Source organism: Lathamus discolor, chromosome 2 (genome assembly GCF_037157495.1).
Source record: "Lathamus discolor isolate bLatDis1 chromosome 2, bLatDis1.hap1, whole genome shotgun sequence".
In the NCBI taxonomy this organism is placed as follows: Eukaryota; Metazoa; Chordata; class Aves; order Psittaciformes; family Psittacidae; genus Lathamus; species Lathamus discolor.
The window spans coordinates 46,138,647-46,155,721 of record NC_088885.1 but is presented as its reverse complement, the minus strand read 5'-3'; positions in this window follow the sequence as shown (position 1 = coordinate 46,155,721).

The window sequence follows — 17,075 nt, the reverse complement described above, 5'->3', positions numbered from 1 at the left end:
GAGAAAAGTACATAGGTGAAACGTGTGTCAGGAAAGCACATTTGGTTTTCAAATATGATTATTTCAGCTCTATCAAGTGCATGATGCAAATGTAATTGTATTATTGGATAAATATTAGTACAGGAAAGCAAGGAAAGTTTGCTCCACCTTACTGACATGCTTAGATGTCTTTGTTTAGAGACCATTCTGCTCTTGCAGTCTAAAGAGTATGTATTTTAATGAGTTTGCCCTCCTGAGCAACTTCATGCATCAGCTGAGGAACACCACAAAGCTCCTTAAACTAAGGCCAATGCTTTCAAGATTGGTACCTCTGTTTACAAAGGACTTATTCTTGCACAAGGATAGTTTTAAATGTGAAGCATCTCTACTATACAGAAGACAATGAGTGTTCATTGGTTAAGTATTAATGATATGGCCCATTAAATTTTGTGCTCGAAATCTTCTTGCAACGTTAAAAAATGTGTTTGAAACTAGGTCACTGTTTTGCTTAGGTAAAATTTGTATCTATTTGGAGTAGATAAAAATTATAAATATAATTTAATCCAAAACTACTTTGTTTGCAAAGCAAATGATATGGGAAGCACAGGGGTTTGCTTTGGTGGGGTTTGGGATGTTTTTTTAATCCTTAAGATAAATGGTGACAACCAGATCTTTTGGTTTTACTCTTCAAATTTCAGGCTGAGACATTTGTGTCACACACTACCTTCCCCACACCGCCACCTAATGTTTCAGAAGAGTCCTACTAGCGATTTGGGCATGCATTCACCCTAAATTGCCATATTGTCAAATTTATCATAGAGCTAATCATAGTATGGCATTTAAGCAAAAGCTGAAAATGAACATTCCTATGTCAAAAGTCATCTGGCTGGTCAGCTGAATCATAACCTACACTCTGTTGGTTCTAGTAGCTAAATTTCTTTTGACTGTAATATGTAATTCCAAATCAACTAAAACTGCAGTGATAAACACACCTGAGGAATGCTGATTATTATCCTTCTGGTAATTATATTTGTTATTACTTATGTTTATTGTTACAAGCCTAAATTCAGGAGCAGTAAAACACTTTATTCCTCAAGGCAAGTTCAGAATGCATCATACTTCATCCTCACCCAACTCCTATGGCAAAGCCTTTCACTGTGCTCCGTAAGAGGATTCATTCCTGGATCATGTCTTAGATTCCCACCTCTTATGGAGTTGAATGGAGTGCTCCTGTGGCAAACTTCCTCTGCTTACAGTTCTGATTCTTCTAGGATTAAGGCAGTCTCCTCTTTCTTGGAGGGAGAAATCCAGTGCTGGCCAAAACCCATCATTTCAGCCTTGTCACAAGTTGCCTGAAGCCCCTTCTGTGCCTGCCCCAACCCCTGCACTGTCATCAGAGATATTTGGGGGTTTCTGTGGTACTTGATAGCTGAATCTACTCTTCAAAGGAAAGACATCAAAATCTAACAGAATGTATGTAAGATGAGGCAGTTACTGCTTAGTGTTACCCAGCTTAAAAAATACTCAAATGGTATCACTGAAGCTCGTCCCTTGGTGAATGGCACTCTTGCTTCTCAGAAATTAAACATCTTATTTGAATCAGAGAGAAACGTGTAAACAGTAAATCAGGATCTTTTCTGAAGATAAAGGAAGAAATTTGGGCTACCCAGCTCATGTATTTAACTTTAGTGCATAAATTAGGATATCAACCTCATGCTAGCCGATGAAGAGATACTATTCTAGGCAGTAATTCAGAGCACAAAGTCAAGGTCCTGCTCTGAAGTGCCTGACAACTACAGGATGCTATCCTAGAGCAGGTGTTAGAATATTTCTGTAAACATACATATTCCAGATAAGGGTATATTATAGTATTATAATTGTTATTATTGCCATATTATTCACCAGCTTGAAATCACTGCAGAAAGAGGCAGTTTCCCCTCAACTAGGGAAAGATTGTTCATTGTTTTAGGTGGAGCACTTCAAGAACAACTATGCTGGAATATTAAAACATACATAAAAATCTGTTGTTGTTTTTTTTTAATTACTGTTTCTTCAGGGATGGAACAAGATTAGATCTGCCCTCAGAAGCAGCTGCTGGATATGCGTTATGGATATGAGGGAAGATGACCCATACAGCACAGATCTGCAATGAGAACTAGGAGGGGAGGAGTAGGTTTAGCAGATTGTCCCATAGATGCTCTTGCATTGTGGAGGAAAACACAGGCAATTGGATTTAACCAGCTGGGTGGAATTTAATTGGATTAGCTTTGGCACAGTTTCACATACTCTTAATTCATCAGTAAATGGAGTAACTGTGTTGGAAAGCTACTGGGAAAAAACAACATTGCCCCTGATGCTACTCTTGTAAGCAGAGAGAGCACAATCCCATACAGTCCCTCCCTGTGTTTTTCACTCTTTATTGTCTCCCTAGTTATTTTTATTGTGCCAGTGTGTGTCTTCCTATATCAGGATTGGCTGCCTTTTCTTGGTCTGATATCTTGGCACATAAAGAGCAATAATTACCCAATACTATGGCTTGATGACTACAAGCAGGGGTGGGAGAGACCCCTCTTGAACAATAAAACCCCTTGTAGAGCAAAGCCTAACTAAACAAAGCAAAATAATGCATAAGGACAGGCAGTGCTGCCACAGAGCACTTTGCCAGCTAGAGAGTCTATATGGAGTACGAATAAGAGCCTACTGTGTTTTAGTCATTTCTGCTTGTGAAAGACCCCATTCTCTAAAGAGGCAACTGTTAATCTGTTCTGATTTCATACAAGTCTAAGCAAATATAACTTGTTTAGTTTCAATGAAGCTACTCCTAATTTACACATAAGAATGAGATCTGAACCAGGATGAGCAATTTGGGATGGCATGTTCAGACAGAACTGCTTTTTCTCAAATTAATCTTAAGAAAATAACCACACACACACACACTTTTAGCCACCTCTTAATACCTAGCAATTTTGAGTATCAGTCAAGGCAGCTCACAGTTTGAAACATTTATGTGTAGTATGAACTCACAAAGTCCTGTAATATGAGCTAATATAGGTTAATGTGCAAGGGATTAAAGTATGCAGAAACAGCTCATCAGAAGAGCATGTGTCTGTACATTCATTTCTGAGGCTGAGCCATCCATATGAAGAAGAGCATCAGGGAAGTTTATTACTTTAGCCTACAGGTCCCTAAAAGACCAGCCTTTCTAATTAAATTAATAGAGGGCTTTCTTTAAAGAACAGATTTGAAGAAAAGTTAAAGGTTTCAGAGACGGGGAACTGTAGAGACTCATCTCAAGAACTGTTCCTGTGAAATGCATTCTCAACTAAGTAAAGTTCTGCTATGGAATAACATCTATATTGAGTGAAAATAGACTTTTCCTCTGTTAAATTTCAAATCAAAAGGTGAAATGAAAAAGTAAGGAAATTCTCAGTATGAAAATTAAAAGCTCTTCAAGTATCCAGGATTTCAACAGAGAAGTGTCCAGGCATGAACCTTGTTGATTTTTAGCAAGTATCATGATTGTAAATACCTGTAGAATAGCATTTAGAATTTCAGAGAGGTCAAAAATAACTCTTCTCAAGACAAATCCCTGTGTACCTGCCTGGAAAATACAGAAAATGGAAATACAGATTTTAGAGGTAAAGAACCAAAAGTAATTAATGCACTTAACAGTGAACAGCAGATATACATATATATAAACATAATTTTGAGTGCATACTTAAAGATTTTGTTGCACTGTCTCAGGTCCTGTATGGTGTTAGGCACTACCCTTTCCTTTGAAAAATAATGCAAGATTGAAAACTGTGCACCTAAATAGACCAAAGTTTTTCTTTATTTTCTATTTTAATTCTGTCCACAGTCAATGGGCATTGGTATCAGTGTCCTTTGAGTAGAAAGGCTGGCCTGCAGAAGTAATAAAACCATTAACCTCTTTGGATGATTTCCAAAGTCCTTTCCCTCCCAATGGAAGAAGTACCCAGCATATAAGCATGCCTGCAGAATTAAATTCAGGCTCCCATATATATATGAACATCTAAACAAATTCCCCTCAAACACAGCAAAAGCTGGCATAATCATTAGAATCAGTTTCCATTACTTTGGGAAAAAAGGGAAAAGAAGGCTTTCTCCTTCAAAGCAGCTGAAGCTCCCTTTCTTTTACTTCAGTTACTATCATCAGCAAGCCTTCAGTCAGACATGCTATAAGTGATCTGACAGGAAGGCTGGAACTCTTACTGCTTATTCATTTACTATATTTCAAACTCAGGAATCCCAGAGATAGTAGTGCTGCTTGCTTTATTTGTGAGAACAACACCCACAGATTTGCAGAGAGTCAGGAACCCAAATACAGTTTTCTGCTCCACCGCAGACTGTGCCAGACTTCCAAAAACCCCTTCACCCGTTTTCTCAGACACCTTTCAGTGAAATGGGAATATCATCATCTCTATATGAAAGGGTATTTTAAAGACTAAAATCCCTAAAACAGCAAGCTGTTACAGGAGAGGGAACTAACTAAATAAAATACTCTGCAACTGTAGATACACTATCCTGTTGTGGTACTTCTGAGTCACACGCTAACATTGCTCCATGCAGACAGGGCCTGTCATTAAATGTGAAACACATTCTTGTATGTTATAATGCATTTTGCCACTTGTGTAGCTTATTAACTTTGCTGTCATCATCACTCAACAAACAGATACATCAGTTGCTAGAAGAAATGCCAACATGAGGATAGGAAGTTCATAGGTTAAAAAAGTCATCTTTCCTCTATGAATAGAGTTGGTATAAATCACCAATGTCTGCAAAATGAGCCTGGGAAAATTAGTCACTGACCTACAAACACTTCCCACTGGATGTCTGTTAATCCATTTCACACAGTTAAAAATTGCAAGAACGAAAGCAGATAAAGAAGTAGGACTGTATGGTAAAATAAAAAACATGGTGTCCTTGCAAACATGAAAATAAAACCAAGAAGCAGAAGTAGTAAAAATACATTAATACTATTGTACGATTATTCTAGATAATCAAAAGGCAAAAAGGCCCATTTAAGGCTACTTTTTAATAAAAATAAAGACCAGGGAATAGTTTTTAAACTCTCAGTGAGGAAATCGTTATATATTGTAACTGTTCCACAGTCCTGATGGCAGGCCTGGAATTTTACCAGCTGGCCAGCCAGGCGACCTTGTGATCTGCCATTGCATCTAGTGATGTGTGTGGTTACACAGGGAGCTCAGCACAGCAACTTCTGTAGAAAACTGCTAACACTGAGAAGAATCTAGTCAATTTGAATTATACTTCAAAATAAAGAGCATATAATTAATGAAGACATTTCTATCTCAAAATAGGATCTAGCCTGCAGTTTTTCCTTCCAAGTTAATACTGCCCTTCACTGCTGGAACTCTTCAGGTAATGCTTACCAAAGTTTTAGACAGACCTCTGTCACTCATAAAATACCCCTTGGGGAACCTTACAAGAGTGCCCTGGTTTCAGCTCGAATAGAGTTGATTTTCTTCCTAGCAGCTGTTTCAGTGCTGTGGTTTTGCTTCAGTCTGAAAACAACACTGATAATATACTGATGTTTTAGTTGTTGCTAAGTAATGTTTACTGTTATCAAGGGCTTTTCAGTCTCATGCTCTGCCAGTGAGGAGAGGCACAAGAAGCCTGGAGGAAGCAGAGAGAGGACACCTGACCCAAACAAGCCAAAGAGGTATTCCATACAACAGCACGTCATGCCCAGTATATAAACTGGAGGGAGTCACCTGGAAGGGGCCGATCGTTGCTCAGGTTGGGTTGGGTATCGGTCGGTGGGTGGTGAGCAATTGTATTGTGCCTGACTTATGTTTATTGGGTTTATATTTCTCTCTCGCTTTTTGTTGTCCCTTTCCATTACAATTTTTTTCTTTTCTTCCCGCCCCCCCTTCCCCAGTTCTTACACTGTTCTTATCCCAACCTACAGGTTTTACTGTTTCTCCAGTACTCAGCTGTCCTCCTCATCCCACCAGGGAGGATGGATGATAAGGAAGCAGCTGCCTGGTATTCAGTTGCCAGCTGGCATTAAACCACAACAAGGAAATAAAGATCTGTGCATTAGAACAGGTATTTTCTTAGGCCAAATTCACTGCATCGTAAGGTTTACTGTAGCATTTTTTGTTGTGCTCCTGAGTGTGACACTTTAAAAGCACTGACTAATTTGGTGACGAGTATTCCTTCTGTTAAAGCGGCTAAACTAGAAAGGATTTAGAGACACCAGATTTTTACATTCCAGGAACTTGGAACTGTCACATATTTAAATAATTAAGTACTAGGAAACAACATAAAAGCATATTACAACATATGACTATAAATTGCAGCCCTCCTAGACATGCTTGGTTCCAAACTGAGAAGATGGCTTCTTCAAATGAATTTTGAAGACCAGAAAGGTATCTTGTATAATACAGGACAGAATATTTGTCAATAGGTATATGCACATATTCTTCAAATTTTATTATAAAATATTTAATGTATCAATAAGAGCTTTCCAATAAATAGCAAAAGCACAGTTAAAAAAAAAAAACAAAACCAAAAAAGAAACCATGTTTTTGTTTCTGCAATCTCTGAATTAAAATCATTTTGAACAGTGAGTGAATTACATGAATTGCAAAATTTGGTTCAAGATTACGAAGCAAAATTTGTTCTTGGAGTGCTTAGGCAAGTCAGATTAGATGTTTGTAGTTGTCCCTTAAAGCTTTAAAGCCAGTGAAATCTAATCTTTGGACTTTATTTATGTATTCAAGTTATACAGAGTCTCTAACTTCAACCCTCATTGTCTTTGCCCACAGTAAGATTGCTAAAGCTACATTTCACTGTGTAAATACAGTGATTTATCCATAGCGATGATAAAGCATTTTCTCTGAGTCTCTTAACCGGTTTCATAATTCTCCCAGTTGTTCTGACTGAGATACATTAAGAACTCCCAGCTGGTGTGGGCCTGCCTACATAGCTAAAATGTGTCCTGGTGGTGGCTAATACTTCTCATCACGTACATGTTGACAAAGTGTTTAGGTTCAAGATAAGTCACGCTGCTGACCACAGCATAGCCAAGAAATGGAGAAAAACATTATACATGAAAGTAATGCAAATTGCATTTACTATCATTCGTCTGGATTGTTAGGGCTCACAGACTCTTTGAGTTTGATCTAATCCCTTAATCATGCACAATCCCAGTGACAAGAGTTTAAAAATAGAAAGGAAAAAAAAAAAACCCAACCCAAACCCAAAACCAGCTCTGCAGAGGAAAACTCCCTAGGAGCAACTGGAAGGGAAGGAACAGCAACACAACCACCGAGTTAAGTGTTGCACTGAAAGTGCTCACTCCCCCAGATATCCTGCTTTTATATGTGCTTAAGCTTACTGTACAAATCTGCAGATGCCGATAAATGTGCCAGGGGCCCTGTAGCACAATGCATCTCTAAAAACTGAATGGTAGGGTCAGTCACAGGGGGAGTCCCAACAGCTGCAGTTTCTTAGCTTTTGTACTCATCTCCCCCCAAAGCCAGTATATATCTGAAACTCACTCTAATCATAAGTGTTCACTGTTACAAATCCAGCTGTCCTGATCTCCTTTATGCATCATCACATTAGTTCCCCTCTACCAATGTTATTATTTGTGTGACTGTGTAGAAGCTACATCAAGAACCTGTTCTGAATTAAATCAGCCAAAAAAGTTTTCATCCAGTTTCTAACCCAGTTTACCATGTAGTTAAGCTGATGTTATTACTAGCTGAAGAGAAGCAGTGGAAATATGTGACTGGGGAAAGACAGGACTGGTTTTCTGGGTCATGGTTTCACTCAAGGGGCTTAAGTGACTGAGACAGCAGCCTAAACTTGGGAATCAGTTGTGAGAGCACATGTATTCTCAACAACCCTTTCTCTATTACTGCTCCTACACTGCCTCTTCCTTTTGCAGGACATTTCAATGTTTTTTTTTTCTAAGAAGCTGAAATAAAAGCAAAACAGTATTTTTAATCAAGTGAATTTGACTACTGCCAGACAACTGTAGCTTCAGACATTTATGTGAAATCTTCCACTGTGCTGTCCTCTCTATATTGGTTAGATCATTTGCTTCCACTGCAAAAACATGAAACATCAGACAGCCTTGCTGAGCACAGACTGAGAATCAGAAATATACAATATAGCTATTGAAACAGGCACTGGCTTATTATTAATCCTATTATCTCTATCTGTCATGCTGGAAATCATAATTCTGAATTATCTCATTTCACAAGCAGAGTTGCTAGATCTCTGCTTGTGTCATTTTGAAAAGGAAGGAAAATTAGAACCACAATGTTCTGTCAGAGAAGGTGTTACATATTTTCAACAAGACAAAGTTCAGCTGGAAATCAGAGGCTTGTGTAACCAAGTGAAACTTAACCTCTTCTGATGCCACTTCTCAGGAAGAAAATACTAACAGCTACTGCACAGTCACCCACCCACTCCAGCTTACTAGTGCTTAGACACACAGAAGTTGCAAGCTGTGGGATTCTACTTCTCAAGTTCTGATGTCATGCTAGTCCTGACTTCTAGCAATCTTCTTCAGTGCTGGAGGAGGTGATGCAATAGAGAGGATTGAGAAGGATATTATTTGGCTGCTCCCTACACAAAACCTAACAAAAACATATTACATCAGGCAGTAACCAATTATAATCAATTTGAGATGATTTACCCTTTGAGGAAGGGCCTACAAAGGCAAAGCTCTCTCAGTTCTCACTAACACCTTTGAGATTACGCAGTATTATTTTTATGAGAACCACTGGCATGGGAATCCTAGAAGAATAACTTTCACACACCTGTAGAACAAGTGAAGCCTGAAAGAATTAAATTTTAGCTTCCTTATAGTTGTCTCCAAGTTTCCTGAATTCCACATGAAAGAAGAGAATGTTTCCCCCCGCCTCCTTCCTTCTTCTCCCCACAGCTTTATATACTGACCATGACAACATATGGTCTGGAATATCCCTTGAGTCAGCTGGGGTCAGCTCTCCCAGCTGTGTCCCCTCCAGCTTCTTGTGCACCCCTAGCCTGCTCACTGGTGATGTACTGTGAGAGGCAGAAAAGGCCTTGACACCTGTGTAATTGCTGTTCAGCTGTAATGAAAACATCTCAGTATTAATACTGTGTTCAGTACAAATCCAAAGCATAGCCTCTGGAGAAAATAAGCTCTATCCCGACCAAAACCAGCCCATTTTCCACCCCTTATTCCATACCATTTACATCTTGCTCAGGTCCCACACTATCCAATACATTTTCATTAACCACCACTCCCCTTCCCATCCTTTGATGTCATGCACAGATATCATTCTGTTAGTCTATGTATTACCCCTGTAAAATGTCCATCGAGTTCATTTAGTCCATGACTTGGGACTCCACCTGTTACGATGGTCATTTAGGACAGGAGAGGTTGCGTGTTACGTGGAGTTACTGGGCACAAAAACCAGCTCAGGTCAGGTCACTGCTGCACTTCTACGGCTTCTGTAAGGCTTGTCTTTACTGGCTCAGGTGGTTCCTGCTATAGTAATTCCATGCAACTCAGATCCCAGGTTACAACAATTCAAAGGTATTTCCGTTAAAACCTCCACCCCTGGCCTCTCTGGGCTAGATTATAGGGTCTAAAATTGCAGTGAACCCCTCCCCCTTTCTCCTGGTCCAGCTTGGATTTATCCACACACTGCAGTCTCTTAGGGTGTATCTGCTCTGTTGTGGACTTATCTATGGCCACATGCTTTGAAGTGCTCCAGCATGACCTCATGGGCAGTCACTGATGGTTCAGGGCTGCTGCAGAATGGACTTATCCACAGCCACAGATACTTCAAGTGTACCTTCTCCCGCATGATCTTACCCTTGTGCCACAAACCCTTCAGACGTATGCCTGCTGCAGCACAGACATAACCACAGCCACAGATGCTTCGAGATATACCTGCTCTCGTATGGCCTTATCCACAACCACAGACATTTTGTGGTGGGCTACCGTTGTGTAGGCTCATCCACAGGTCATAGTCCCTTTGCCTTGAGTTCACACTGGAGTTCCATTCTGTCCAGTACAGCAGCACAGAAACATCACATCCATTGGTCTCTTCAGGTTAAAAGAGGCCAATGGAAGATGGCACAGAGAAGTTCAATGTTATAGGCATTCCAGGATCTCATACTTCTGGGCTGCCACATCAGAAGCTTTCACTGGCAGTGTGTGCTCCGTTTGGGGCTTCTTATATGTTTTTGTTTGTTTTGACTTTGGGTTTTGTTAAAAGGATGAAACATCATTCCACCACAAAACAAGTATTTTTAGCAACCCATAGGAGGCAGCTACCTTCATCACTGAACAATTTCCTCTACATAACAAAGGGAGAAACTGCTAAAGAAAGTACTGAGGTGCTGATGGGGTGCCAGTAGAGACTAACTCAGTGCCTGTGGGATTTTCTGAGGGAGGAATGTACAAACTCATCTCTCTTTGGCAACTAAGGAGCTCAGTTTTGTAACTCTTTATACCAGGGTTACTTCCACCGTGATCTTACTGAGTACCCTAGAGTACTATAGTTACTGCTCATGTGTTGGAAACCCTATTATGTAATTTAACTGTATGAACCAAAATGACACCCACTTCTACTGAAAACTTCTGGAACAGTCTTATTTTAACAACTCCTCTATATTTCTGTATCCATATGTACTGGGCATTACCAATTAAAAGCCTTTGCTATCCTACCTACTAATGCAAATCAGTGCAAGTAAACAGAACGATGAGGTGCAGAGGGTAACACACAGAAACTGCAGAGCATAAGACAACCACTGGATTCCAGGTGGGATGGAACAGGTCACAGAACTGCAAAAGCAGATCCATAACTCTGTAAATTAAGAATTCTTTTGTAGGTACTAGTAAGACTGAATGCATACACTTAAATACAGGATAACAACTAGGTTTCCATTTGCACAGAGAGGTAATCACACGTGTCCTAAAGCTGCCAGCATCAGTGACAAGTGGTACTGCAACTGAAGACAAAAATAACTTTAAACATTCTCAGATCTGCACTGATTATTACAGAATCACAGAATCACAGAATCCCAAGGGTTGGAAGGGACCTAAAAAGATCATCTAGTCCAACCCCCCTGCAAGAGCAGGGTAACCTACAGTACATCACACAGGAACTTGTCCAGGCGGTTATGTTGTTCATCTAAATAACACAAATTTTGAAGTTGACGTCTGGAATCCAAATAAACTAAATAGCTAACTAGGTTAGACTAGAGACATGGGTTGGTGAACTTACTTGCAGTATACAATTTGTACAATGTTCAATTTTAAACCTTCCTCCCTAACAATAAAAAATATCTTGTGAAGAGTTTTGGTTTTTTATTGTGAGACTGTTTCACAGGTAACACTGAATTCTCATTTACACACCATTGCCAACAATGTATAAGTGACCAAAATCCAACACATTTTATTCAAGTATCTCCACTTGCTTACCATAGCTGTTCCTCTCACATTTTTTTCATTCAAGATGAAAGTTGCTCTCTCTTAAGAAAGGTCAGGAATTTATTACCTCGGTGTTGGGTGTATCTTGACTAAGTTTAGCTACTGTAAAGTCAGCTCTCTCTTCTCAGCTCTTCTCTGAACTGCTTGTATATTCAGTGGAACGAAGGGAACTTCATCAAGGGCAAGTAATTCCATCCTCAGAGAGTTATGGACTGCACTGTGGAAACACTGCCTGCTATCCCACTGAAATAAAGAATTAGACTACAGAGGAACACCTGGATTTCAGATGTCCATTGTTAGATAAAACAAATACTACTTCAGACAATTAACAAACTTGTCAAAGAGTCAGGAGAAAGAAGTCTTGGACTCTCCATGTCTCCTCCTATAAACATTGCCAAATTTTCATGTAAGTAGTCATGTATTGAGTAGAGAGCCTATGCACATTGAGAGATCCAGTTACCATACTCGGATATCTAGGTGAGCAACAATTTACTGAATGACCTAATGTCTACCTTTTAAGGTAATACTATATCCCATTGTAGTGCCATCAACATGGGTTGCTTAAGGTTTTGCCCCCTTTAGAGCCTCTGCAGTCACGGGGCACAAGTAAACCCACAGTTCAAGTTCCAGATGTGAAGCCCTCTGTTCTTCAGGCAGTTCTGCTTCTCTCATCATTGGACACAGTCTGCTTCAGGAGCGCTGAAGGAGAACCAGACAGAGCAGACTCATTTTGTACCACTCCTACTGCCTACAGTAGGCACTACTATTTTTCCCATCCCAGTTGTTCCAGGACACGTCTTAATATTTCCCCAGGTACCTACTGGGCTTGGGTTTTTCTGTTGTTGGGGAAGGTCTGGTTGGTTAATTATTTTTTTGTTAGGTTTGTTTTTTATGTTTGCTGTTAGTTGGTTGGTTGTTGTTGTGTCTTCTTGTGTAAATAACTTAAGAAAAAATAAAAATAGATGACAACAACTTTAATGTAGCATCTGTTGGTTTTCATGGAAAAGCTGCTGCCAGGCCCAGGCTTTCTGATACAGTTATTGACTGACATGAGCAAACAAAACATGCCGATTTGGTTTAAATGTCACATACCAAGTGTCCCCTGTTTGTGTACCAGCTACATTCCCTGGATTCTTAGTACTTTTTATCTTGCATTACATTGCTAAAGATTCAAAGCAGATGAATTCATCAGGAATATAACCTTTAATCACATTTAAAATGTATTTAGTCATTGTGCTTACAAAGAGATTTTATTAATTTGATAAGGAAATTAACCTATCAAGTATGTATTTTAAAACCAAGCTGGTGTTCTTAAACCACTTTTCTATATTACCACAAAGTTAATGTTTTATTTTAATAGGATTATTTTTATTATCAGCCATTCCATTAAATGTGTTTCACTTTACTGGGCATCTGCCCAAGATCCCAGATAACTAATCTCTAAAATGTGACCTACATACTTGACCACTGTGCCTGTTCATAAGGGACACTAATTTTAGAGTCATATTTTCTGTTTGATTTACACACAGTTTATTGTGTGCAATTGCATAAATCCTTATAAATTAGCCAATTTTTTTCTGTATATGAAACACTTTTCCAGGAGTATTTCAAACAAATGAAATTGCCGTGTACCCTAACCAAAAATTAAGTTTATGTTGACACTGTTAATCATGTTTGCCTCTCTCCTAAACATAATCTTTCTTTGGTGCATAATAAAGCCACGTATGCGCTAGTTTTATTTTCTTAGAGTTTCAGCATTCTGGAATCAGACTTTTTACATAACCTGCTGCAAAGTGATTCTTTCAGACTCTTTAGACTGGCTGTACAGTTGAAATTTTGTATTTTCAAAACCTTTGCAGGGGGCAGAGCAGTGGGTAAGGAAAAGCTTTGACCAGATATAAAGTTTGTTACGAAGCTTTAAAGCACAGTGTTGGTGATTTTATTACTGGGGTGCTCTTCTTACTGAGGGGAAGCTTCTCCTACCTTCAGATCTGAGCATATGCTTTTATTTTACCTTAGGATACTTGAGAAAGCTCTTTGACATCCCTGTAGCCATTCCCTTAGCATGAAGTGTGTACAAAGAAGAGTAACGAGTTCCATTTCCCAAGGCGGAAGCTGGCAATCTTTCTAAAGAAAATTTAAACTTGAACATTGTTACCTAGAAGCAGCTGGGTCAAACTCTGCTACAAAAGCCATCGATCCCAGAGATGTCTTTGGGGAAAAAAAAAAAAAAAACAAACAACCGAAAGGAGTTGATAGAAAGTGATGCTTGCAGAAAGAATAACCTGTTTAAATTCCCTTATATTTACTTTTGGGCGAATGTCCAGTAGAGACCAGAGGTTCTGTTGTCAGTCATTTATTGAGTATATCTGGTGTAAGTGTGCCTATGAGATGTCTCTGACCTGAAGCCTGCAGATACTGCGGTGAATATTTGCTGAGTTGTTTCTCCTCTCCCCTCCTATGTTTTCAAGTCAGACAGTGAGACCTCTGCTGTTAGTAAAAGAAAAGAGCTCAACTGTGGGAAAATCCATTTCAGATCCCCAGGGCACTAATGGCAGATGCTGGAGACCAAGCAGAAGACTTCAGCATTTGCAGGGCTAAAATATTGGCTAAAGAAATGAAGCTCTTACTTCTTTTATTCCAGGAAGTGGGGAGAACAGGAGGCATACTGGAAACAGAAGGGCTTTGTCTGTGAAACCAACTGATCTACTCAGACAGCAACAGCTGATGTTAAATGTTGTTTGAACATAACATTTCTAAACTCAGGAATGCCCCAGTCTGGGGAAGAGATATACAACGAGGTCCAACATGGGCCAAACCACCTACACTGGAAAAGCTGGGACAGCAAATCTACTTTATAAACTTTGCAGTCATACACTACAGTGCAGGAAGATACTGACCCTCTCAGGAGCGTCTCAGTTGCAACACGAACATTAACAGCTTTAAACTGCGACTTAAGTTAATAAGTTAATATTACTTAATTAATAAGTTAATATTACATTTATGACTGGAAATTGCATGGTATTAGTAACTAACTTAATTAGATTATATAAATATTTACATGAATCTCACAATAACATTAATTCTGAAACCATGTATCTTTTCATTATTCATAGAACAGGCCCATTAACTTACCATATGGAAATTCACTTGCTGTTCTAGATCTTGAGATCGCATCTCATGTATGTGGCTAATTCTCTTGAATGAGGAAAAATCAGTTTAGGTGCTCTGTTCTGACTTCACAGGAGCTGTGACAAAACACTGCACAGTCCTGAGTATAGCCTGTGCATACAGCCAGACACTTGCATATGTGACTATGGGGTAGAATATTACATATTCATGATTGTAATGAAGAAGTGAGCAATTAGAAAAGTGAAATCTATCCAGCCTGAAGAATGGATTTTCTTCATCACCGTGCCTTTTATCTTTTCCTATTTTCTGTATTCCCACTTTGTATCCCCTCTTCTGTTTCCAAAATGATTATGTCCATGTGACTGAATTAAAATTGCATTATTTCTTTTTCCACACCATTAAATTTCAAAACATATTGACGATTTGTCAGTATGATTTTTTTTTCCTGTTAGAAGGCTATCAAATTATAAATCACTCACTACATATTAATACAGGAACAGCAGGAAAAATGAGGTTTTGTTCTCAATAGCCACAGAACACCCCACTTCCCATCACCCTCCCCTTGTATCATAGGATACAAGAAATACTTTGCTTCTGTAATATCACTTGGCTGCTTAATCAGTTTGGAAATAAGTGTAGACATTTACACTCCACAAGGTGTCACTCTAAAACAGCTGGAAAAAATGTCTTTTTGCTTTGAATTTAACCCAAAAGGTCAGAAATTACCAGCATTTCAAACTTAACAGTGAACTACCAGCAGACTCTCTACTCAAAGCTACTACAATGCAACAATAAAGGCAGTGAGCATTTTTTATTGTAAAGACTGTATTTCAAAACCAGACTATTTTTAACGTACTTTCCTAGCTGAAGTGCACAATATTGTCAGTAACTGTTCAAATCTGGGACAGCATCCAGCAAATGTTCTGTCTGGGTACATTCCACCGTCCTTTAGTTAACTACTGTTGGCTTAGTGAACAGGCAGAGAACAACTTCAGACCCAATAGCTTAGGTCTGCAAGGTATTTAAGCTTTTTAATGAAATACACTTTCTCTAGAAACAGATTATCCTTTTAAATAAATACAGTGTATTCCATGGAAATTATGTTCAGCCCCCCAAAACAGAAATAGTTGTCTGCAATAAAACTAATGAAACCTCATTTCACTTACAAACACTGAATTAATTCTCTGAAATCCAACAGGACAGAATTCCAAGTAAGTTTTCTTATATCTAACAAAGCTTACAATGTAGCTTTTCATTCCATAAGTCCACACCCTCTTTGGTAACCACCAATTTTCATGAGCTTGAGAGATCTTAGACATATCACAGAATCCCAGAATCCCAAGGGTTGGAAGGGACCTCAAAAGATCATCTAGTCCAACCCCCCTGCAAGAGCAGGGTAACCTAGAGTACATCACACAGGAACTTGTCCAGGCGGGCCTTGAATATCTCCAACGTAGGAGACTCCACAACCCCCCTGGGCAACCTGTTCCAGTGCTCTGGCCCTCTCACACTAAAAAAGTTTTTCCTGATGTTCACATAGGACCTCCTATGCTCCAGTTTACACCCATATCTATCAACTTTAACTGAAATTGACCATCACGTTCAAAACATACTAGAAGGAATCAGACACAGATATATGAATGCCTAGCTGTCATTTCACAGGAAACAAGATTAATACGAAGCAAGTGACAGCTTCACTGGTAAAGAGGCAGTTGTGTAAGGATTTAAGCATTTTCTTGTTTGTATGGCATCTAACAAAGTTCTGAAAAGTGTTAGTTCATACAACCAGGGCCTTTGAGAATCTAATTCTTCAAAACTGATTTCATCAAGCAAACACTTCAGAATGCATAAAATGTAAAAATGTGTTTGGAGTTCTCTCGCTTCTGTGAGAATTAGTGAAAGCTGGAAACATGATAAATACCTTGCTGAAACCAAACAAATAAATAAATTAAATATTTAGAAATCTACTTTGAAAAAAGCAGGCACTATGGTCCCAACTCATTTTGTTAAACTCCTATCACAGTTTAAACCCAGTCAGCCACACAGTTCCTACTCCCCCCTCCCACTTTCTTTCCTGCCACCCCCCCAACTCCCAGAGGGATGGAGAGAATTGAAAGAATGTAACTCCCATGGGTTGAGATAAGAACAGCCCAGTACCTAAGGTATAACACAAATCACTGCTGCTACCACCAGTGATAATAATGATAAGAGAAATAACAAGGGAAGAGAATACGATACCACCCGCCAAAACGAGCCCAACCGAGAAGAGAGTGCCCTTCCGGGTAACTCCCAGTTACCTCCCTGGGCATGATGTGCTGTGGTATGGAATACCTCTTTGGCTAGTTTGGGTCAGGTGTTCTGTCTCTGCTTCCTCCCGGCTTCCCCTCCTGCCTGGCAAAGCATGAGACTCACAAAGTCCTATGGCCAGTCTAAACATCTGAGCAGTAACTAAAAACATCGGTGTTATCAGCTG